Below are 25,918 nucleotides of genomic sequence, written 5' to 3'. Positions count from 1 at the left end.
GGGGTCCTACTTTGCAAAAAGTTTGTAACCACTTTCAGAGATCACATTTAGTTCCCCTTAAAACATTCTGATGTTGCACAATGAGATGTAAACATTAGAAAAGTGTACTTCCCTGTAACTTTTTGTCTGTGGAATGTCTTTTTTTGAGCATTTTCTTTAATCTCGGAACAGAATATCATGAATAATATCAATAACTCAGCATTCTTAATTAATGGCAGTAGAATAAGCACACATTCGATTGGAGAGTCATAGTGTAACGACCTATTATTTACAGTTTTTATGTAGAGTTGGTGTTTTTCGACTCTTTATGTGACCGTAAACGCATCACTGTGCCATGAGTGCATTTGTTGGCGCCAGCGGCTGCTGTTGATCTGTCGACGGATGTCAAACACTTGGTTTAAGCCTGGTTTGCACGACAGAAATTGGACAGTTTTTTTTACTAATGTTTGTGGTGTGGTTATAGTGGAATATACACAGTTTTGCTCAATAAAATGATCGAAGGAATTCCCTTTAAAGCAGGCCGGGGCAATTATTTGAACTCGGGGGGCTAAATTTACAGAAAAAAAGGTGTCTGGGGGCCGGTATATCTGATTTTTAGAAACACTAATACAAAAACTTACAATAATGTCTGATTGAACGCTAAAAAAGTTAGGAGAGACTGTCTTAAAAAACACAATGGTATTTTAATTTTTTTTACTGAACGAGACACCCAGAATGTACATGAAATAAAGAATGTGGGATTTACAATATTAACTATGAACGATAAAACACTGAATATTGAAAACATATGAACGTCACCCCCTCTCGATCGACATATTTTACAATCAAGCGAAACGCAACAAAAATGCAAAAAACACAGAGAAATATGAAAGTGAAGGGTAAAAAAAAAAACACTTACAAGCTGATAAATCACTAAGCTTTAAAAATTTGTTGTAAAAATCTCTTTCCGTGTCTGTCCCTGACACCTGAATTTCAGGTTGACTGCTCTGGAGACACTCCGTGGAAACGCTCACCACCCACACTGCTTGGTGCCTCATCTGAGCTGCTGTGACTTAGATAGTAACTAATTAGATTAGCATAGTAACTACAAACCCCGTTTCCATATGAGTTGGGAAATTATGTTAGATGTAAATATAAACGGAACACAATGATTTGCAAATCCTTTTCAACCCATATTCAATTGAATGCACTACAAAGACAAGATATTTGATGTTCTAACTCATAAATCTTTTTTTTTTTGCAAATAATAATCAACTTAGAATTTCATGGCTGCAACACGTGCCAAAGTTGTTGGGAAAGGGCATGTTCACCACTGTGTTACATCACCGTTTCTTTTAACAACACCCAATAAACGTTTGGGAACTGAGGAAACTAATTAAGTTAAAGTTAAAGTACCAATGATTGTCGTTGAAGCTTTGAAAGTGGAATTATTTCCTATTCTTGTTTTTTGTAGAGCTTCAGTCGTTCAACAGTCCGGGGTCCCCGCTGTCGTATTTTACGCTTCATAATGCGCCACACATTTTCGATGGGAGACAGGTCTGGACTGCAGGCGGGCCAGGATAGTACCCACACTCTTTTTTTTACAAAGCCATGCTGTTGAAACACGTGCTAAATGTGGCTTGGTATTGTCTTGCTGATATAAGCAGGGGCGTCCATGAAAAAGACGGCGCTTAGATGACAGCATATGTTGTTCCAAACTCTGTATGTACCTTTCAGAATTAATGGTGCCTTCACAGATGTGTAAGTTACCCATGCCTTGGGCACTAATGCACCCCCATACCATCACAGATGCTGGCTTTTGAACTTTGCGTCGATAACAGTTTGGATGGTTCGCTTCCCCTTTGGTCCGGATGACACAATGTCAAATATTTCCAAAAACAATTTGAAATGTGGACTCGTCAGACCACTGAACTCTTTTCCACTTTGTATCAGTCCATCTTAGATGATCTCGGGCCCAGAGAAGCCGGCGGCGTTTCTGGATGTTGTTGATAAATGGCTTTCGCTTTGCATAGTTCAGCTATAACTTTCACTTCCATATGTAGCAACGAACTGTATTTAGTGACAGTGGTTTTCTGAATTGTTCCTGAGCCCATGTGGTGATATCCTTTAGAGATCGATGTCGGTTTTTGATACAGTGCCATCTGAGGAATCGAAGGTCACAGTCATTCAATGTTGGTTTCTGGCCATGCAGCTTACTTGGAGTGATTTCTCCAGATTCTCTGAACATTTTGATGATGTTATGGACCGTAGTTGTTGAAATACCTACATTTCTTGCAATTGCACTTTGAGAAACGTTGTTCTTAAACGTTTTGACTATTTGCTCACGCAGTTGTGGACAAAGGGGTGTACCTCGCCCCATCCTTTCTTGTGAAAGACTGAGCATTTTTTGGGAAGCTGTTTTTATACCCAATCGTGGCACCCACCTGTTCCAAATAAGGGTTTGATGAGCATTCCTAGACTTTATCAGTATTTATTGCCACCTTTCCCAACTTCTTTGTCACATGTTGCTGGTATCAAATTCTAAAGTTAAAGATTATTTGCAAAAAAAATGTTTATCAGTTTGAACATCAAATATGTTGTCTTTGTAGCATATTCAACTGAATATGGGTTGAAAATGATTTGCAAATCATTGTATTCCATTTTTAATTAACATCTTACACAATTTTCCAACTCATATGGAAACGGGGTTTGTAAGTTAGTAAGGTCGGTGCCACCGAACGTGAGAACCAGTGGAGGAGAGAAACGGCACGTTATGTTGCTGTATGAGAAAAAAACAAGTGTGACTCATATAAGCGAGTCGCAGCAACCACCAAGCGGAAGGAAGCCTATTGAGGCTCACTATTTGCCAAAGGGGCTTAATAAATATGAGTTGTCGGTCACGCTTATCTCTCCAAAGCTCGGCAGTTCAACTATCGTTTGAGCTTATGTTTTTGTTGGTATAGCGCTACTGCGGTCCCGTGTTTATTATTTTTCATCGTTTGCTGTCCCCCGTTGCCTCCTGTTTCCATACGCCTGTGAGGAAATGAATTGTGTACCCTAAAGCAGTGTTTTGCAACCTTTTTTGAGTGAAAGCTCATTGTTTTCATTGAAAGAATCCGGCACCACCGGCAGAAAACATTAAAAAAAATGAAATTAGCAGCCGATGTTGACAATAAAAAGCTGTTCTCGCAATTGTTGCATATGAATTTAAACTAGGGCTGGGCGATATGGCCTTTTATTAATATCACAATATTTTTAGGCCATGTCATGAAACACAATATAAATCTCGATATTTTGCCTTAGCCTTGAATGAACACTTGATGCATATAATCACAGCAGTATGATGTTTCTACATGAAAACATTCTTGTCCATACTGCTCATTTTAAACTTTCATGCAGAGAGGGAAATCACAACTAAGTGAATTTACCAAAAGTGTATTTATTAAACAGTTATTAAGCAGTGGCACAGACATTCATGTCATTTCAAAACAGAAAGTGCAAGATTGTCAGAGAAATGAGTGCACTTTTGTGCATGATGTCAAAAAAGATGACATATCAAAACAACACTAAATTAACGGGCACATTTTGTACAGAATGCCACTACAATAGTTTAAAACAAATAAAGTGCACTTTTGTGCATGATGTCACACAAGAAATTTCACTAAATGTCAAATAAAAATAAGCTGCGTAGTAGGAAATCAAATAAAGTATGTCCTTCGCTATGCGGTATGTTACTGCGGACATTATCTCCTTCTTTTGTTGACTATTTTTTTCATATGGTGTTGATGTGGAAATGGTTGCTTCGGCATTTTGTTGATGTGGCCCCGGCCAGAAATGTTGACATGCGGAGTTTTAAGCACTCTTTATTCTCTAGCGGGAGACTCTTCAAATGATGGTGCAAGTTAGCAGTAATGCTACTTTTTATAGCAACGCTTTTGCCGCATACTTCACATTACTTGTTTCTGTTCAACATTTTCCCGCTTGAAGGCAATTCACTGCCAGACGATGGACTCCGTGCGGTTTTTCTTTGTAATTATTCTTCCTTCATTTGTTACCAGATTCACACCTTCTTTCTCTCGTATTACCACTCGCACCACTTTGTTACCATGCTGCTACCTCTCTGCTCCGCGAGGGCGTCTGACGTTGTATGTGATGTATATAAAAAGGTGCGCTTGTTTTATGTCTCTGTGAGAAGCAGAGACAGGAAAGAGTGAGAAACGCCTGTAATGTAATGTCCGCAGCTAAAAGCAACTGTGTGAGAACGTATACACGAATATAACGATATAGTCAATTTTTATATCGCACAGAGACAAACCCGCGATATATCGAGTATATTGATATCGCCCAGCCCTAATTCGAACCATAACAAACCATTCATCACCAGTGTTGGCGCTAGGAATTTTCAAAATGGGGTCCCAGGGACCCCATCAAGTTAATAAAAACAGGGTCTGTCACGCCAAATTTCTTCCCCCCCTGCAAAAACCTTCCACCCGGAAGACATTTGGCGTGACAGCCCCTCTAATGCCTGAAGGACCCCAATGAGGGTGGAAGGACCTTAAAGCAGCCCACACAGCTGCCTGTTTTAAAAGCATTATAATTGGCTGATTGTCATTGGTGAAAAATAACGGTGAGGAAAAAATATTAGCATTCCAGCATGCTAACCTTTCAAGCTATTTTTGCATCGCTAATTTTGCAGCTGTAACCCTTAAGAGTCATATAACTTGCTTAAAGCAGCCCACACAGCTGCCTGTTTTAAAATTATTATAATTGGCTGATTGTCATTGGTGAAAAATAACGGTGATAAAAAAATATCAGCATTCCAGCATGCTAACCTTTCAAGCTATTTTTGCTTCGCTAATTTTGAAGCTGTAACCCTTAAGAGTCATATAACTTGGTATTATCACGGCTTTATTGGGGTCCTTCAGGCATTAGAGGGGCTGTCACGCCAAATATCTTCTGGGGAGAAGGTTTTTGTAGAGGGGAAGAAATTTGGCGTGACAGGTCCCACTTTTTTGTTACCGTTCCAGTGTTTTCCACAGGTCAGGCATCAATCAATCAATCAATGTTTACTTATATAGCCCTAAATCACTAATGTCTCAAAGGGCTGCACAAACCACTACGACATCCTCGGTAGGCCCACATAAGGGCAAGGAAAACTCACACCCAGTGGGACGTCGGTGACAATGATGACTATGAGAACCTTGGAGAGGAGGAAAGCGATGGATGTCGAGTGGGTCTAACATGATACTGTGAAAGTTCAATCCATAATGGATCCAACACAGTCGCAAGAGTCCAGTCCAAAGCGGATCCAACACAGCAGCGAGAGTCCCGTTCACAGCGGAGCCAGCAGGAAAACATCCCAAGCGGAGGCGGATCAGCAGCGCAGAGATGTCCCCAGCCGATACACAGGCGAGCAGTACATGGCCACTGGATCGGACCGGACCCCCTCCACAAGGGAGAGTGGGACATAGGAGAAAAAGAAAAGAAACGGCAGATCAACTGGTTTAAAAAGGGAGTCTATTTAAAGGCTAGAGTATACAAATGGGTTTTAAGGTGAGACTTAAATGCTTCTACTGAGGTGGCATCTCGAACTTTTACCGGGAGGGCATTCCAGAGTACTGGAGCCCGAAATGAAAACGCTCTGTAGCCTGCAGACTTTTTTTGGGCTTTGGGAATCACTAATAAGCCGGAGTCCTTTGAACGCAGATTTCTTGCCGGGACATATGGTACAATACAATCGGCAAGATAGGATGGAGCTAGACCGTGTAGTATTTTATACGTAAGTAGTAAAACCTTAAAGTCACATCTTAAGTGCACAGGAAGCCAGTGCAGGTGAGCCAGTACAGGCGTAATGTGATCAAACTTTGTTGTTCTTGTCAAAAGTCTAGCAGCCGCATTTTGTACCAACTGTAATCTTTTAATGCTAGACATGGGGAGACCCGAAAATAATACGTTACAGTAATCGAGACGAGACGTAACAAACGCATGGATAATGATCTCGGCGTCTTTAGTGGACAGAATGGAGCGAATTTTAGCGATATTACGGAGATGAAAGAAGGCCGTTTTAGTAACGCTTTTAATGTGTGACTCAAAGGAGAGAGTTTGGTCGAAGATAACACCCAGAATCTATTTGTGGTGGTGAGGTCGGGCGGTTAGGGAGGGACGGCAGGGGGGAGGGCGATGACCAAGAAGAACGCAGAGTTGGAATATAATTACAACATTTTATGTACATATTTATATACATATTTATATAATACTTACATATTTATATAATATGTAACTACAAGCTCCATTTACAGACAGAGTCCCATTGTTTTTATGAGCGGTCGAGCGAGTCAAAAGCCGAAAAAAGAAAAAAAAAAAAATATATATATATATATATATATTTTTTTTTTTATTTTATTTTTTTTATTTTATTTTATTATTTTAACTAATTTTTTATATATATATATATACATACATATATATATTTATTTTTTTATTTATTTTTTTATTTTATTTTATTATTTTAACTTAATTTTTTTTTTTTTTTTTGGTGGCAGCTGTAATTCTTTCGTGGCGGGCCGCCACAAATAAATGAATGTGTGGCAAACCCTGCGTTCTGAAAACAAATGATACATGTGTGCAATATCCTGGTATATAGTGATTTAGGGCTATATGAGTAAACATTGATTGATTGATTGATATCTCACATTCGATATTGTGTTCTGAGAAAGGGTTGTCATAAACATTATTTTGTTGAAGAAATGATACAAAAGAAAATGCGTATGTGAATTTATTCAGTTATAAACATTCGTTCACGTTCTTCTTTCCTTCATGGGTACCAAACTTTACCGCTGCCGACAGTTTTTTCTATATTTGTGTATAATAAGTTGTAGGTGTATTTATTTCATTATAAAAATGTCAGCCATGAAATTATGATAATGGTGTGCCAGGGCATATATGCATATGATAAATGGGATATACTTGTATAGCACTTTTCTACCTTTTTTGAGGAACTCAAATCGCTTTTTATATTGGTTTTATATTTATTTATTTTTTTGTTTTTCTTTAGTCATTGGTGGAGCATAATATTGTTTTTTAATATTGTTTTTAACATGGCTGTGCAGCACTTTGGAAACATTCTTGTTGTTTAAATGTGCTATATAAATAAAGTGGATTGGATTGGATTGGATTGGAAACTATTTCAACATTCACCCATTCACATTCACACACTGATGGCGGGAGCTGCCATGCAAGGCGCTAACCAGGACCCATCAGGAGCAAGGGTGAAGTGTCTTGCTCAAGGACACAACGCACGTGACTAGGGTGGTAGAAGGTGGGGATTGAACCAGGAATCCTCAGGTTGCTGACACAGCCACTCTCCCAACTACGTCATGCCGTCCCCATATGATACATTTAATTAATTATTCTCACATGTATGTAGATCATCAGCCGTCTAAAAACCGCCACATCTACAGGTGATTACGGTAATTACAAAATGGAAGCTTACACAGATACAATTGTATTGTGAGAATGTCATCCAGGAAAGTTTTTAAACGTTTTGCTTGAATCTATGTCGTTTACAGTGTTTGCACAAAACTTAGAAACAGAAACTTTTAGCCTTCCGGAAGAGTTAGTGTTGCAAGGGATTCCTGGGTATTTGTTCTGTTGTGTTTATGTTGTGTTTGTCATTCTTGTTTGGTGTGAGTTCACAGTGTGGCGCATATTTGTAACAGTGTTAAAGTTGTTTATACGGCCACCCTCAGTGTGACCTGTGTGGCTGTTGATCAAGTATTCCTTATATTCACTTGTGTGTGTGAAAAGCCGTAAATATTATGTGACTTGCCCGACACGCAAAGGCGGTGCCTTTAAGGTTTATTGGCGCTCTGTAATTCTCCCTACGTCCGTGTACACAGCGGTATTTTAAAAAGTCATACATTTTACTTTTTGAAACCGATACCAATATTTTCTGATATTACATTTTAAAGCATTTATCGGCCGATAATATCGGACGAGCCTGAACCGCAAGGCAATCTGGGAAATGCTAACAGGAAAAAAAAAGCAACAACGGCTAGCTGACAACGAGGAGTGATACGAAACGGAAATATGAGTGCGGCAGCGCGAGAGGAAATTGTAAATATAAAAGGAAACATCACGTCACCAGTTGGGCAGTATTTTGTCACAGATGTTCAGATGCAAGTTTATTCCGATGTTTACAATATTCTGTAAGACATCTTTGTTTCAGCTTGCTTAATGTGACTTTTATTTATTTGCATTTATTGTCACCAATATGGCTTTAAAGCCTGAGTTGTACACTACTCATTTCTTAATTACAATACTTTGCATATTTGGATTAAGAATTTATCATTATTTGCACATCGACCAGTATTTTCATTTATTTGACTGTTTTTCATAATGCTGACCTCGTTCTAAAGGTTAAAGGTTATATTTAAAGTAAAAGTATTTAAGTTCAGCCTTTTTTCTCCTGGTCTTTATTTAGAATAGTTTTTTGGGGTTTTTTTTTATCAATAATTATCGATATCGACTGATATGAAAAACTTATATCGTGATACATTTTTTAGTCATATCGCCCAGCCTTACGCCTGCAGTCCAGACCTGTCTCCCATCGAAAATGTGTGGCACATTATGAAGCGTAAAATACGACAGCAGAGACCCCGGACTGTTGAACGACTGAAGCTTTACATAAAAAAAGAACGGGAAAGAATTCCACTTTCAAAGCTTCAACAATTAGTTTGCTCAGTTCCCAAACGTTTATTGAGTGTTGTTAAAAGAAAAGGTGATGTTACACAGTGATGAACATGCCCTTTCCCAACTACTTTGGCACGTGTCGAAGTCATGAAATTCTAAGTTAATTATTATTTGCAAAGAAAAAAGCTTATGAGTTTGAACATCAAATATCTTGTCTTTGGAGTGCATTCAATTGAATATGGGTTTAAAAGGATTTGCAAATCATTGTGTTCCGTTTATATTTACATCTAACACAATTTCCCAACTCATATGGAAACGGGGTTTGTCATTTCCATAAAATAGGTAGACCGACCAACCGCTCTGCAACATGACACATATACAATAGAGACACTTGTGCAGCGATTTGAATACAAATGCAACACGTATTGGACGGATGATCAAAAGCATTTATTCGGGTAGGAATGCCACATGTTACGCTAACAACATTTTTGACGATCAAAGCGTGATCGTAAAAATCCTCATTTTGAATAATGGACATCGGACGTGCTGCCGCTGGCTGCACAAGGCCCAGAGCTCCGCCCCCATGCACACGCCTTTCGGCAGGAACACAAAATAGTTCAGGGATACAGAATTTCGCCGGCAAATGTAAACAAAACAAAACACCAGCGGAAAGCGACAATCGATTAAAGGCCTACTGAAATGAGATTTTCTTATTTAAACGGGGATAGCAGGTCCATTCTATGTGTCATACTTGATCATTTCGCGATATTGCCATATTTTTGCTGAAAGGATTTAGTAGAGAACATCCACGATAAAGTTCGCAACTTTTGGTGCTGACAAAAAAGCCCTGCCTTTATCGGCTCCTCACATATTCACATTGATTTTAATGGGAGCCTCCAACAAAAAGTGCTATTCGGACCGAGAAAACGACAATTTCCACATTAATTTGAGCGAGGATGAAAGATTCCTGTTTAAGAATATTGATAGCGACGGACTAGAAAAAAACAAAAACATAATTGCATTGGGACGGATTCAGATGTTTTTAGAGACATTTACTAGGATAATTCTGGGAAATCCCTTATCTGTCTATTGTGTTGCTAGTGTTTTAGTGAGTTTAACAGTACCTGATAGTCGGAGGTGTGTCTCCACGGGTGTCGTGATGCCAGTGTCTCAGGGAAGTCGACGGCAGCTATGGACGGCACAAGCTCAGCTGATCTCTGGTAAGAAGCGATTTTTTACCACAATTTTCTCACCGAAACCTGCTGGTTGACATTCTGTCGTGATCCATGTTCGCTTGACCACGCTCTGATCCATAGTAAAGTTTCACCTCCGGGAATTTTAAACAAGGAATCACCATGTGTTTGTGTGGCTAAATGGTAAAGCTTCCCAACTCCATCTTTCTACTTTGACTTTTCCAATATTAATTGAACAAATTGCAAAAGATTCAGCAACACAGATCTCCAAAATACTGCGTAATTATGCGGTTAAAGCAGACGACTTTTAGCTGTGTGTGTGTGCAGCGCTCATGTTTCCTTAAAACCCGTGACGGCTTGCGTACACGTCATCATTACACGACGTTTTCAAGACGAAACTCCCGGGAAATTTAAAATTGCAATTTAGTAAACTAAAAAGGCCGTATTGGCATGTGTTGCAATGTAAATATTTCATCATTGATATATAAACTATCAGACTGCGTGGGTGGTAGTAATGGGTTTCAGTAGGCCTTTAAGAAAAAAAACAAGCAAACCGCACTTCTGACCCATAGAAGGCGGGGTTGTTAAAAAATATATATATCTGCGCTCCCGCAAATGCACATACTTTTTGATTTCAATGCGTAAAAAGACACAAAAAGTGCGTTAACGCCAATACTGATCACTATAGCTCTTGTCTCAAAGTAGGTGTACTGTCACCACCTTTCACATCACGCCGCTACTTATTTAGACTTTTTTGCTGTTTTCCTGTGTGTAGTGTTTAAGTTCTTGTCTTGTGCTCCTATTTTGGTGGCTTTTCCTGTTATGTTGGTACTTTCCTGTAGCAGTTTCATGTCTTCTTTTTGAGTGCTACTCCCCGCACCTGCTTTGCTTTAGCAATCAAGACTGTTTCAGTTTTGCAGACGATATCCTTCTTTGTGGGGTCAATGTTGATTGTCATGTCATGTTCGGATGTACCTTGTGGACGCCGTCTCTGTAAGTCTTTGCTGTTGTCCAGCATTCTGTTTTTTGCTTACTTTGCAGCCAGTTCGGTTTTTGTTTTGTTTTGCATAGCCATACCTAAACTTCAATGTCTTTTGTTAGCGGCACTCGACTTTTGTTTATTTTTGGTTAAACCATCAGGTAGCTTTTTTACATTCACACTGCCTCCCGCTGTCGTCTGCAGATTGAGATCACGACAAACCATCTTCCCGACGTCCACACAGTAATTGGCTGCTTGCTGCCGCCTACTGATATGGAAGAGTATAACATGGTTACTCTGCCGAGGTCTAGACAGCACCGACACTCAACAAAGGGCACATTATTTGCTAATTACTGGTTTGCAAAAAATATTCTCAACCCAAATAGGGGAAATAACATAATCTCCCACAGCAGACGAGACTGTATCTGTGGTTGAAAAACACTGCCATAAAGCATGCACGTGTCACAATGTGACCATGAGAATCAAACTAACGGCACCCAGTTCCTCATTCGCCCCGGACTGTGTGTGTGTTCGAGAGTGTGTTTTATCACTCTTGTTCCACTTTTTGGGGACTTCCTGTCAGACGACACAACCTTTTCGGTCTCCTTTGTGTTCTTGCTGCCGACTTGTGCTCAGGTGATTTAGGTGCATGCAGCGACTGCATTTTGTTCTGCTCACAAAGTTTTCTGGAAGTTGGGTTTGGTGAAGTCCTATCACGGTTCTAAGGCCCGGGTGTCGAGCGTTTTTTTTTATTGAAGGCCACATCGCCTTCAGAGGGCCGCATGTAACAGCAAATAATACAGCGGAACTAAGGCTGGGCAATATATACGATATATCGCGGGTTTGTCTCTGTGCGATATAGAAAATTACTATATATAGGGACGGCGTGGCGCAGTGGGAGAGTGGCCGTGCGCAACCCGAGGGTCACTGGTTCAAATCCCACCTAGAACCAACCTCGTCACGTCCGTTGTGTCCTGAGCAAGACACTTCACCCTTGCTCCTGATGGTTGCTGGCTGGCGCCTTGCATGGCAGCTCCCTCCATCAGTGTGTGAATGTGTGTGTGAATGGGTAAAATGTGGAAGTAGTGTCAAAGCGCTTTGAGTACCTTGAAGGTAGAAAAGCGCTATACAAGTACAACCCTATATCGTAATATTCGAGTATACGTTCTCACGCAGTTGCTTTTAGCAGCGGGCGTACACTTCAGGCTCTTTTCGCTTTTTCCTCTCTCTCCTCACAGACAAGCAGGCGCACACTCTTACATACATCACAAACTGTCACGTCACAAACGTGTCCGCCCTCGCAGAGCAGAGAAATAGCATACTGGGCTATGTTAGCTGCTAACGTAGCCGTACAAGAGAAAGAAGCTGCAGATCTGGTAACAAATGAAGGAAGAAGTAATTCCCAAGAAAAACAGCAGGGTTTTCATCGTCTGGCAGTGGTTCGGGTTCAATTGGGAATATGTCGAACAGACAACTGTAATTTGTCAAGTGTGACTTGACTTGACTTGACTTTATTTATTCATGCTTGCAGTGGAGCCAAGGCCCCACTGAAAAAACAGCTGAACTTTACAATAGATATCAAACAAACAACAATAAAAAATGAAAAGAGCAAACAGTATTTTAAAAATTTTGAACATCCTCAGGGCAGCAGCAGCATGGAAACTGTTAGCCATCCATCCATCCATCATCTTCCGCTTATCCGAGGTCGGGTCGCGGGGGCAACAGCCTAAGCAGGGAAACCCAGACTTCCCTCTCCCCAGCCACTTCGTCTAGCTCTTCCCGGGGGATCCCGAGGCGTTCCCAGGCCAGCCGGGAGACATAGTCTTCCCAATGTGTCCTGGGTCTTCCCCGTGGCCTCCTACCGGTTGGACGTGCCCTAAACACCTCCCTAGGGAGGCGTTCGGGTGGCATCCTGACCAGATGCCCGAACCACCTCATCTGGCTCCTCTCGATGTGAAGGAGCAGCGGCTTTACTTTGAGTCCCTCCCGGATGGCAGAGCTTCTCACCCTATCTCTAAGGGAGAGCCCCGCCACACGGCGGAGGAAACTCATTTCGGCCGCTTGTACCCGTGATCTTATCCTTTCGGTCATGACCCAAAGCTCATGACCATAGGTGAGGATGGGAACGTGGATCGACCGGTAAATTGAGAGCTTTGCCTTCCGGCTCAGCTCCTTCTTCACCACAACGGATCGGTACAACGTCCGCATTACTGAAGACGCCGCACCGATCCGCCTGTCGATCTCTCGATCCACTCTTCCCTCACTCGTGAACAAGACTCCTAGGTACTTGAACTCCTCCACTTGGGGCAGGGTCTCCTCCCCAACCCGGAGATGGCACTCCACCCTTTTCCGGGCGAGAACCATGGACTCGGACTTGGAGGTGCTGATTCTCATTCCGGTCGCTTCACACTCGGCTGCGAACCGATCCAGCGAGAGCTGAAGATCCCGGTCAGATGAAGCCATCAAGACCACATCATCTGCAAAAAGCAGAGACCTAATCCTGCGGTTACCAAACCGGAACCCCTCAACGCCTTGACTGCGCCTAGAAATTCTGTCCATAAAAGTTATGAACAGAATCGGTGACAAAGGACAGCCTTGGCGGAGTCCAACCCTCACTGGAAATGTGTTCGACTTACTGCCTGCAATGCGGACCAAGCTCTGGCACTGATCGTACAGGGAACGGACCGCCACTGTTAGCAACGGAAACTGTTAGCATTCTGGTATATAACTATATTACTTATTTAATTAGTGTCATTATACAGCTTAATTGCAGCGTGCAGGGTAGAGTTTTTAAGTCTCTTCTGACACTAAATAATTGTGGGGGGAAAGCGTTGCAATAAAAAGTAGCATTACTGCTAATATGTAGCATTGTTTGAAAAGTCACTCACTAGAGAATGAAGAGAATTTCATAACCTTAGTAACATACCACTTAGTGAAGGACGAATACTATTTGATTTCCTATTATGCAGCTCATTTTTATTTGACACTTAAATGCCTCTGACAATCTTGCACTTTATGTTTTGGAAATGACTTGAATGTTTGTGCCATTGCTTAATAACTTTAATAAATACACTTTTGGTCAATTGACTTAGTTGTGATTTCCCTCTGCATGAAAGTTTAAAATTAGCATATATTAATGCAGTATGAAGAAGAATGTTTTAATGTAGACACATAGAATCATCATACTGCTGTGATTATATGCATCAAGCGTTCATTCAAGGCCAAGGCAAAATATCGTAATATATATCGTATATCGCGATATGGCCTAAAAATATCGCGATATTTAAAAAAGGCAATATCGCCCAGCCCTAAGTGGAACCTCAATCAATCAATCAATCAATGTTTACTTATATAGCCCTAAATCACTAGTGTCTCAAAGGGCTGCACAAACCACTACGACATCCTCGGTAGGCCCACATAAGGGCAACGAAAACTCACACCCAGTGGGACGTCGGTGACAATGATGACTATGAGAACCTTGGAGAGGAGGAAAGCAATGGATGTCGAGCGGGTCGAACATGATACTGTGAAAGTTCAATCCATAATGGATCCAACACAGTCGCAAGAGTCCAGTCCAAAGCGGATCCAACACAGCAGCGAGAGTCCCGTTCACAGCGGAGCCAGCAGGAAAACATCCCAAGCGGAGGCGGATCAGAAGCGCAGAGATGTCCCCAGCCGATACACAGGCGAGCAGTACATGGCCACTGGATCGGACCGGACCCCCTCCACAAGGGAGAGTGGGACATAGGAGAAAAAGAAAAGAAACGGCAGATCAACTGGTCTAAAAAGGGAGTCTATTTAAAGGCTAGAGTAAACAAATGAGTTTTAAGGTGAGACTTAAATGCTTCTACTGAGGTGGCATCTCGAACGTTTACCGGGAGGGCATTCCAGAGTACTGGAGCCCGAAATGAAAACGCTCTATAGCCCACAGACTTTTTTTGGGCTTTGGGAATCACTAATAAGCCACTAATAATCTACAAACAAAGTTGGTTCTTGAACATGGTTGGCCATGGGAAACGTTCGTATTGTGACGCAGTTTCCCATAACAAACAATGTAAACATGAATAATTGGTTCTAGCCTCAAAAAAGTCCCTATTTTAGTAAAAAATTGCACACTTTGAAGACACTAGTGTGTGTGTGTGTGTGTGTGTGTGTGTATATGCGTACATATGTATGTATACGTAAATAAGTGTATATCTGTCTGTATATACAAAACCCCAAACCAGTGAAGTTGGCATGTTGTGTAAATGGTAAATAAAAAGAGATTACAACGATTTGCAAATTCTTTTCAACCTCTATGACCCTGAATGGATCAAAACACGCTGAGGCCCTCTACAAAAAGGGACAGGAGGCTAGGATCCTTCAACGTCTGTACAAAGATGTTGAAGACGCGCTACGAGTCGGTGGTGGCGAGCGCTTTCTTGTACGCCGTGGCCTGCTGGGGCAGCGGGCTGAGAGTGAGGGACACAAACAGACTGGACAAGTTAGTAGAGAAGGCCAGTAACGTGGTGGGAGTAGAGGTGGACTCTCTGGCGGTGGTGACAGAGAGGAGAAGTCTAGCAAAACTCCTAGCCATTATTGACCACACCTCCCACCCACTACATTCGAACCTTGGGGAGAGAATGAGCACGTTCAGTTGAAGGCTCAGACTCCCAAAATGTAACACGGAACGACACAGGAGGTCCTTCATACAGACAGCCATCAGACTGTATAATGTATATGTTCCTGCACTTAAATGTAGAACATATTTATATTATTCATATATTATATACATATTATATGTCATGTTATTTATTATTGTTATTGTTTATTGTGAGCGAACCGTGGTGCTGAATTTCCCCCAGGGATCAATAAAGTATTTTCTATTCTATTCTATTCTATTCAATTGAATAGACCGCAAAGACAAAATATTTAATGTCTGAACTGAGAAACTGTTTTTTTATTTGTTTTTTGTTTTTTAATAATCATTAACTTAGAGTTTAATGGCAGCAACACATTGCAAAAAAGTTGGCACAGGGGCATTTTTACCACTGGCCTTTCCTTTTTAACAACACTCATTAAACATTTGGGAACTGATGAGACCAATTTTTGAAGCTTTTCAGGTGGAATTGTTTCCCATTCTTGCTTGATGTACAGTTTCAGTTAATCAACAGTCGTGTCCGTTGTGGTATTTTACGCTTCATATTGCGCCACATTTTTTCAATGGGACACAGGTCTAGACTCCAGGCCAATCTAGTACGTGCACTCTTTTACTACAAAGCCGTGCTGTTGTAAGATGTGCAGCATGTGGCTTGGCATTGTCTTGCTGAAATAAGCGGGGGCATCCGTGACAAAGACATTGCTTGGATGGCAACATATGTCGCTCCAAAACCTTTCAGCATTAATGGGGCCTTCACAGATGTTAAGTTGCTCACGCCTTGGGCACTAATACACCCCCTACCATCACAGATGCTGGCTTTTGAACTTTGCGCCGAAAAGAGGTTGTTGTCCTCTTTGGTCGGGCGGACACAACGTCCACAGTTTCCAAAAACAATTTGAAATGTGGACTCATCAGACCACAGAACACTTTTCCACTTTGCATCAGTCCATATTAGATGAGCTCGGGCCCAGCGAAACGGGCGGCATTTCTGGGTGTTGTTGATAAATGGCTTGCGCTATCCACAGTAAAGTTTTAACTTGCACTTACAGATGTAGCGATGATATCCTTTACACAATGCTGGCGGTTTTTGATGCAGTACCGCCTGAGGGATCGAAGGTCACGGGCATTGCCGCTTACGTGTAGTGATTTCTCCAGATTCTCTGAACCTTTTGATGATATTACGAACCGTAGATGGTGAAATTCCTACATTTCTTGCAATAGCTCGTTCAGAAATGTTGTTCTTGAACTGTTCGACAATTTGCTGACGCATTTGTTCACAAAGTGGTGACCCTCGCCCCATCCTTTCTTGTGAATGACTGACATGGAAGCTGCTTTTATACCCAATCATGGCACCACCTGTTCCCAATTAACCTGTTCACCTCTGGGATGTTCCAAATTTGATGAGCATTCCTCAACTTTATCAGTCTTTTTTGCCACTTGTTTCAGCTTTTTCAAAACTAGTTGCAGGCATCAAATTCCAAATGAGCTAATAATTGCAAACTAATCAGAGCTACTTATTCCTGTTTTTCGCCACATTCAGTCTGGCTTTATTTGTTTTCACAGTTCACAGTTCTTTCAACAGTTGCGTCTACCTTCTTGATTCATATTAAGCTTATCCGCCAGCCACCTCCTTAGCTTCCCGTGCTATCGGCACGCTGTTTTTTTTGTTTTTGTTTTTAGTATCCCATATGATTTCTGAGAATAAATCATTGTCTGACCTGCACCTTGCCCCCGGAGTTTCCGTTTGCATCCTGGGAGAACGATCCACGCAGTAAAACACAACCCCGTCGTAACAGAATAGGATTTGCAAATCATTGTAATTTGTTTTTATTTACGATTTACACAACATGCCAACTTCACTGGTTTTGGGTATTGTATTTGGGCTGCAACTAACGATTTTTTTGAGAGTCGATTCGTCGATGATAATAATCAATGATTATTTATATAGCCCTAAATCACTAGTGTCTCAAAGGGCTGCACAAACCACAACAAAAACCACTACGACATCCTCTGTATGGCCCACATAAGGGCAAGAAAAACTCACATCCAGTGGGACGTCTGTGACAGTGATAACTATGAGAAACCTTGGAAAGGACCGCATATGTGGTCAACCCCCCCACTCTAGGAGACCGAAAGCAATGGATGTCGAGCGGGTCTAACATGATACTGTGAAAGTTCAATCCATAGTGGATCCAACACAACCGCGTTAGTCCAGTCCAAAGCGGATCCAACACAGCAGCGAGATTATTTTAACGATCAGTCGGATAATCAAGCGTACACATATTTAATGGCTCTAATTTTCCATCAACATTCAAACGCAGCTTAAGTTATTTTAAACATTTGCTTATGGACAACAAAGATGACTCATTCATTCATAAATATTTATTTATACTGTAACTGTGCTACTCATTCATCTGTTATACAAATTAACATGGGATTAAAGGCCTCACCTTTTCTCCTCCAAACATATTGCTGGGTATTGTGGCCAAACAGCTCAATTTTTGTTTCATCTGACATCACATGGACAAAGATAAGACCTTCTGGAGGAAAGCTCTTTGGTCAGACGAAACAAAAATTGAGCTGTTCGGGCACAATACTCAGCAATATGTTTGGAGGAGAAAAGGTGAGGCCTTTAATTCCAGGAATACCAAGCCTACCGTCAAGCAGGGTGGTGGCAGTATTACACGCCGGGTCTGCATTTGCTGCCAATGGAACTGGTGCTTTACAGAGAGTGAATGGGACAATGAAAAAGGAGTAAGTCATTGATTTGACTTATTTATCATTTTGTCTTAGTAAGTCAATATTTACTAAGTCAAAATAAAGACATACTTAGTATGTCAGAGGTAACTAGGACTGTTTTGTGTTTTGTTTTCACGTGATATGGTGGCAACAGAAGCCAAATTACACTGTTCCTTACACCCTTCCCCTTGGAGAGATATTACCTTAACTAACACCTTAACACATTTCTGGGAAGAAGAATGTATATATATATGTGCAAACGTCCTGTACTGAAGCAGCCGTGAATATGCGATGCTTGACATTATGTCGTATGTATGTTTGAAGTAAACTGACACAGAACTTGTTTTTGCACTCTACCCGTACTTTAATTAATCAAAACATTGTTTTGATTTTTTGTTAATTAAAACATTTGATTATTTTTTTTGTTTTTGTTTTTGCATAAACATAGATTTCAGCCCTGGTATCGGTACTAAAATATTGGACGACACCAGTGTCTACCAAAACCTGCCATTGTGGAATGTTGAAATAAAAATGGAACTTTGCAGCTCGGGTGATCACGAACCGCAGCCATCCAAGCAGGAGCATAGGGTGTAACGGCACATGCGGACTCCCACACAGGAGTGTGGGATCACACTCCTCAGCCTTCCCGGTCAGGTTTATTCAGGTGTACTGGAGAGGAGGCTACGCCGGATAGTTGAACCTCGGATTCAGGAGGAACAGTGTGGTTTTCGTCCTGGTCGTGGAACTGTGGACCAGCTCTATACTCTCGGCAGGGTTCTTGAGGGTGCATGGGAGTTTGCCCAACCAGTCTACATGTGCTTTGTGGACTTGGAGAAGGCATTCGACCGTGTCCCTCGGGAAGTCCTGTGGAGTGCTCAGAGAGTATGGGGTATCGGACTGTCTTATTGTGGCGGTCCGTTCCCTGTATGATCTGTGCCAGAGCCTGGTCCGCATTGCCGGCAGTAAGTCGAACACATTTCCAGTGAGGGTTGGACTCCGCCAAGGCTGTCCTTTGTCACCGATTCTGCTCATAACTTTTATGGACGGAATTTCTAGGCGCAGTCAAGGCGTTGAGGAGTTCCGGTTTGGTAACCGCAGGGTTAGGTCTCTGCTTTTCGCAGATGATGTGGTCCTGATGGCTTCATCTGACCGGGATCTTCAGCTCTCGCTGGATCGGTTCGCAGCCGAGTGTGAAGCGACCGTAATGAGAATCAGCACCTCCAAGTCCGAGTTCATGGTTCTCGCCCGGAAAAGGGTGGAATGCCATCTCCGGGTTGGGGAGGAGACCCTTCCCCAAGTGGAGGAGTTCAAGTACTTAGGAGTCTTGTTCACGAGTGAGGGAAGAGTGGATTGTGAGATCGACAGGCGGATCGGTGCGGCGTCTTCAGTAATGCGGACGTTGTACCGATCCGTTGTGGTGAAGAAGGAGCTGAGCCGGAAGGCAAAGCTCTCAATTTACCGGTCGATCTACGTTCCCATCCTCACCTATGGTCATGAGCTTCTGGTCATGACTGAAAGGATAAGATCACGGGTACAAGCGGCCGAAATGTGTTTCCTCCGCCGGGTGGCGGGGCTCTCCCTTAGAGATAGGGTGAGAAGCTCTGTCATCCGGGAGGAACTCAAAGTAAAGCCGCTGCTCCTTCACATCGAGAAGAGCCAAATGAGGTGGTTCGGGCATCTGGTCAGGATGCCACCCGAACGCCTCCATAGGGAGGTGTTTAGGGCACGTCCAACCGGTAGGAGGCCACGGGGAAGACCCAGGACACGTTGGGAAGACTATGTCTCCCGGCTGGCCTGGGAACGCCTCGGGATCCCCCGGGAAGAGCTAGACGAAGTGGCTGGGGAGAGGGAAGTCTGGGTTTCCCTGCTTAGGCTGCTGCCCCCGCGACCCGACCTCGGATAAGCGGAAGATGATGGATGGATGGATTATTTTTTTTGTTTTTGTTTTTGCATCAACATAGATTTCGGCCCTGGTATCGGTACTAAAATATTGGACGACACCAGTGTCTACCAAAACCTGCCATTGTAGAATGTTGAAATAAAAATGGAACTTTGCAGCTCGGGTGATCACGAGCCGCAGCCATCCAAGCAGGAGTATAGGGTGTAACGGCACATGCGGACTCCCACACACACTCATAGTAGCATAGTTAAACAAGCCTCAGTCACATGGAAATGGATCCCTTTGTGTTTGCAGTCTTCTTGACCTGCTTGGCTTGGAACAGAAGTGGCATTGAGCAGGGAAGTTGGAAGAATTACGCCGCGACACTCTGCCTCCTCCCCTTCAAATACCAAATACTTGACTTGCCTCTTGCACTGGCTCATTACTTTCCTCCTTTTGTTCTCCCTGCACATTTACTTCTCCTTGGACGACTTTTCAAAACATTCAAATCCAGAGGAAATGCACTGTATGACCTGTAGGGCAGAAACTTGAAATGGCAAGAGAAGGTCAGTATGTTTAATGCCATGTCTACACTAAGTCGTTTAACCCCTTAAACAAATAATTGTCATACTTGCCAACCCTCCTGATTTTCCCGGGAGACTCCCGAATTTCAGTGCCCCTACCAAAAATCTCCTGGGGCAACCGTTTTTCCGAATTCCTCCCGATTTCCACCCGGTCAACAATATTAGCGGCGTGCCTTAAAGGCACTGCTTGTAGCGTCCTCTCTCACCTGAAAAGGAGACTATTATATATGTCTCCGTTATCCATAGGTTTATCTATAACCCATAAAGTAGGCAGGCACGGAGCTATTTCTCAGCGTGTGTTTATTCCAGCCGGCACGTTAATACACTGACACACAACATCCGGATTCCCATCATGCATTGCTTCAAAACTACGGCAAGTACTAATGTCCAAAAACATAACAGAGACGAAGCAGAAGAACGAAGAAAGGACATGACGACAATGAGTAAGAAGAAGAAGTACGCTTGCAAGTTCCAAAATGATTGGAAAAAATAATTTCAGTTCATCCAGGACAGCTCGAAGGGGAAGGGGTATGCTGCCTGCATATTTTGTAGATCACACTTCTCCATTGAACACGGTGGCCGAACGGATACACTCATTCATGAACGGATCATTTTTTTTTCTATATATATATATATATAATATATGCATATATATATATATATACCGGATTTCCTTGAATTGCCGCCAGGCATATCTCCCGTCCAAAGGCAAAACCCAGTAACTCAATTTTGGTCAAAACTGAGCTGATAATAATTTTGGAGTTACTAGGTGATATACTTTACATTAGTGTATGCGATATTGTAATTTGTTCCGTAAGTAAGCAGCTTACTGGGTTTTGCCTTTTTGGACGGGAGATATAGTATGCGCCTGCCTTGAATTACTGCCGGGTCAAAATCGCTTCGCAAAATAATTAGCGCATGTTTAGTGTTACCGCCGGGTCGAGTGACACTTCCCCTGTTATCATTTTCAAAATGAAGGAGGCTGATTTTAATAATTTGAAATCGCATAAAGGGAAGAAGATTAAGAGCTATTCAGTAGGATTTAAGGTCCAAGGTATTGAATACCGGTATGCTAAAAAGAACAGTAAGCAGCTATGTTTTATTAATATACCTGTGGAGCCGACGGTCCGACAGACAGGCAGGGCACGCTAGCTGTAGCCCTCCCCAAGATGGCGGCGAGCGAGCTGAGAGGAGGCGCGGAAGAGCGACCTAGACTAAGGTTTTATTGAAAAATAAACTAAGTCAAACTGCTCAAGCCATGTCCTTTCTTGGTGGTCCTGGGAACCCACAAAACGACAGCTTGAGACCGTCCCAATACCATAGCTGCGCCTGTTAATTATGAGTCATTAAATGACTCCCGCTTCCTGGTGGTAGAGGGTGCTAGTGATCCTTCTTGCGACTATTTGGCCGCAGAAGAAGTGAAATGAGTGACCTGTATTGTTGTGGGATGGATATGACGCGGCGGGTGCACGACGGACCTTTTAGGATGTAACACTCCTATGCTGGCTATGTAAACAACCGGACTGAAATAAAGCATGTTCCAGTCCTAAATACCTAGTGTATTACTTATACAATAACTAACACTTCATGTTGGCAGTGGTGGGATAAAGAGATCACCCACGGAGCAGAACGGGAGGAGTTGTCCGAGGTTAATTCTGTTGTTGCCCGCACCCGAGCTAAATGATAGCAGCAGTCTGATAGCAGTTTTCTAAACTGGATTTTCCATCATGGCAGGAAGATCTCCATCAAGACAGAGAGACTTTTAAAACTGAAGAAAGATAAGGAATACTTCTATAAAAAAGTTATCGATGCTTTTGATCAGAAGGAGCTGGCATGGATTTAATTTTTAAGTAAAGGTAAGACAATTTTCTTTTTTTTTTTATTTAGCCTTTATTTAACCAGGTAAAATCCCATTGAGATCAAAGATCTCTTTTCCAAGGGAGACCTAGGCAAGTGGGCAGCGGCAAGGTTACATTAAAAACAGTAAACGACACAAAAAAAAATCACATTTACAACATTAAAACTTGCTCATATGACACATGTGCATACAGACAAGGTAGACTGCAATCCTTTCACAGAAACTTTAAACTAATTTAATATAACAAGGGTCTTAAGTTGAATATTTGATTGTAGGTTATTCCAAGCCTTCGGTGCTGAAAATAATAACCATAATAACGTTTTTTTTTATCAAATGTGCTTTTCATGATGGTATCCTTACATCACACTCAAATTGTTACTGCATGCCTTTGGTAAGCGCAGGAGTGAGAAGAGGTTTTAAATTAATTGCGCCCCGGCGGCAATTCAAGGAAATGCGGTATATATATATATATATATATATATATATATATATATATATATATATATATATATATATATATATATATATATATATATATATATATATATATATATATATATATATATACACACATATATATATATGTATGTATATATATATATACACACACACACATTATATATATATATATATATATACACACATATATATATATATATACACACATATGTATATATATATATATATACATACATATATATATATGTATGTATATATATAAACACACACACACATTATATATATATATATATATACACACATATATATATGTATGTATGTATATAAACACACACACACACACATTATATATATATATATATATATATATATATATTATATGTGTATGTATGTATGGCAAGTATGATAAATATTTAACCTAAGCCCTGTTTCAGCCACACTAAACCGGCGTTTAAGGTCCCCCTCCTTGGACAAATTTTCACACGGCTAAGTCCGCCGTGTATTTCTTGAATCTCCGGCTCTTAGCTTTGTATGGACTCCTTGACAAACTGCATACTCGAATATCACGATATAGTAATTTTCTATATCGCACAGAGACAAACCCGCGATAAATCGAGTATATCGATATATCGACCAGTCCTACATACTGGCTATCATAATGAATAACATTTGTTTTACTAAAACAACTTTTGCGTTTACATTTGATAAGAGATGACTTACCCCGCCTCCGGACATCCCTCATCGAACTTGTGCTATTGTGGTATGCGAGCTCCACTTTGCAATGTTTGCATACTGCTGCGTTTTCCTTCCATTTTAGTGTGAAGTGTTCTCGCACCTTAGACAACTTTTATCGCTTCTTAATTCCCTCGTTTTGCTATGGCTCTTGTCCACTGCTTTCTGCGGCGTCTGCCATTTCAGGTTATGTCGGCGCAAAAGTTTACTAAACCCAAGCGTATTTAAAGGAGCGGTGTCGTGCAGTGCAGGGGGCGTATGATCTTTGATGTAAACATGCTGTGCAATAACTAATCAGAAACGTGAGCTTTGACTTTGGGTTGGGCGATATGGCCTTTTATTTATATCTCGATATCAATAGGCCATGTCACGATACACTATATATATCGGGCGGCATAGCTCGGTTGGTAGAGTGGCCGTGCCAGCAACTTGAGGGTTCTACGTTCGATCCCCACTTACGCCATCCGAGTCACTGCCGTTGTGTCCATGGGCAAGACACTTAACCCACCTGCTCCCAGTGCCACCAAGACGGGTTTTATTATAAATTAGATATCGGGTTTCACTATGTAAAGCGCTTTGAGTCACAAGAGAAAAGCGATATATAAATATAATTCAATTCAATATATCTGTTTTGCTTTAGCCTTGAATGAACACTTGATGCGTATAATCACACATGTATGATAATTCGATGTGTCTACATCATGGGTGTCAAACTCTAGCCCGCGGGCCAAATTTGGCCCGCCGTGTAATTTCATTTGGCCCTTGTGGCAATATCAAATTAACATTAGATCTGGCCCACCGGCATTCACCGCTAATACTCATACTTGCCAACCCTCCCGATTTTCCTGGGAGACTCAATAATTTCAGTGCAACCTCCCTAAAATCTCCATGGGGAAAACATTTTCCCGAATTTCCACCCGGACAACAATATTGGGGATATTATAGGCACTGCCTTTAGCGTCCTCTACAACCTTTCGTCACGTCTGCTTTTCCTACATAGAAACAGCGTGCCGGCCCAGTCACATAAAATGTGCGGCTATTACACGCACATAAGTGATCGCAGGGCATACTTGGTCAACAGCCATACAGGTCACACTCAGGGTGGCCGTATAAACAACTTTAACACTGTTACAAATACTGTGAACACTGTGAACCCACACCAAATAAGAATGACAAACACATTTCGGGAGAATATCCGCACCGTAACACAACATAAACACAACAGTGCAAATACCCAGAACCCCTTGCAGCACTAACTCTTCCGGGACGCTACAATATACACCCCCCGCCCACCTCAGGACGCCTCAGCTCAAAGCCTGAGCCCCGACATTAATGAACTAGCATCCAAATAAAGATGGCTGGTATCTGGCTTGGGCACATCAGGTTAGATCAGTGTGTCGCAAACTGAGCAGTAAAAAGGCCTGAGTGGTTGATTTATTCATTATTATTTTATTTTCACATTTATTAGCCTGTGGAAAAAGTTAATGTTGATATTTACCTCAGAAGGCTCCAAATAGAAAAGAGGCGTTCAATTTTTTATTTAAATCGTATTTAATATGCCATTGATGTTTTGTCCTTTGTTTTTTGAAAGTTGATTTTGCACTATTAAGTTATATAAGCGTTGCTTGTTCCATATTCAGTGTTAAAGGAAATCAGTCTAGCAAACTGAGCAATAATTAATGTTTTATTCATGCACTTTCTCCTTCTACTTCTAGGCTTGAATGTTTGATTCATTTGTTATTTTATTTTAAAATCTATTATTAGCCCGTGAAAAAAGTTGATTTTGATATTTACCTCAGAAGGCTGCAAAGAGAAAGGAGGCATTCAATTTTTATTTAAATTTTATATGATGTGCCATTGATATTTTTTGATTAATATTATTATTATTTGAAACTCGATTCTGCATGTCACTATAAAGTTATATAATCCTGGTTCAATATTCAATGCAAAACTTGTTTAGGTCCCTATTAAAAGGTTAATTTGTTCAACTTTGGCCCGCGGCTTTGCCCAGTTTTAAATTTTGGCCCACTCTGTATTTGAGTTTGACACCCCTGGTCTACATTAAAACAATCTTGTTCATACTGCATTTATATATGCAAATGTTAAACTTTCACGTAGAGAAGGAAATCACAACTAAGTCAATTGACCAAAAGTGTATTTATTAAACAGTTATTAAGCAGTGGCAC

General features: G+C 41.4%; 1 protein-coding gene across 8 annotated transcripts in view; it reads left to right on the top strand.

Moving 5' to 3' along the window:
- The window catches only part of fam49a (family with sequence similarity 49 member A), a 100,439-nt gene that overhangs the window by 9,142 nt on the left and 65,379 nt on the right, over nt 1-25,918 (top strand). For 2 of the 8 annotated variants that reach the window (XM_061886515.1, XM_061886518.1), the window contains exon 2: nt 22,418-22,539. The exons of the other annotated variants lie outside the window; for them this stretch is intronic. The gene's annotated coding sequence lies outside the window, so the exon portion shown is untranslated. The remainder of the gene's footprint in view (nt 1-22,417; nt 22,540-25,918) is intronic. 8 annotated transcript variants of the gene reach the window in all.

This window comes from Nerophis ophidion, linkage group LG24 (genome assembly GCF_033978795.1).
Source record: "Nerophis ophidion isolate RoL-2023_Sa linkage group LG24, RoL_Noph_v1.0, whole genome shotgun sequence".
NCBI classification, from domain to species: domain Eukaryota; kingdom Metazoa; phylum Chordata; class Actinopteri; order Syngnathiformes; family Syngnathidae; genus Nerophis; species Nerophis ophidion.
Note: the sequence above shows the minus strand (reverse complement) of the source record. Positions and strands in the feature narration are given on the sequence as shown.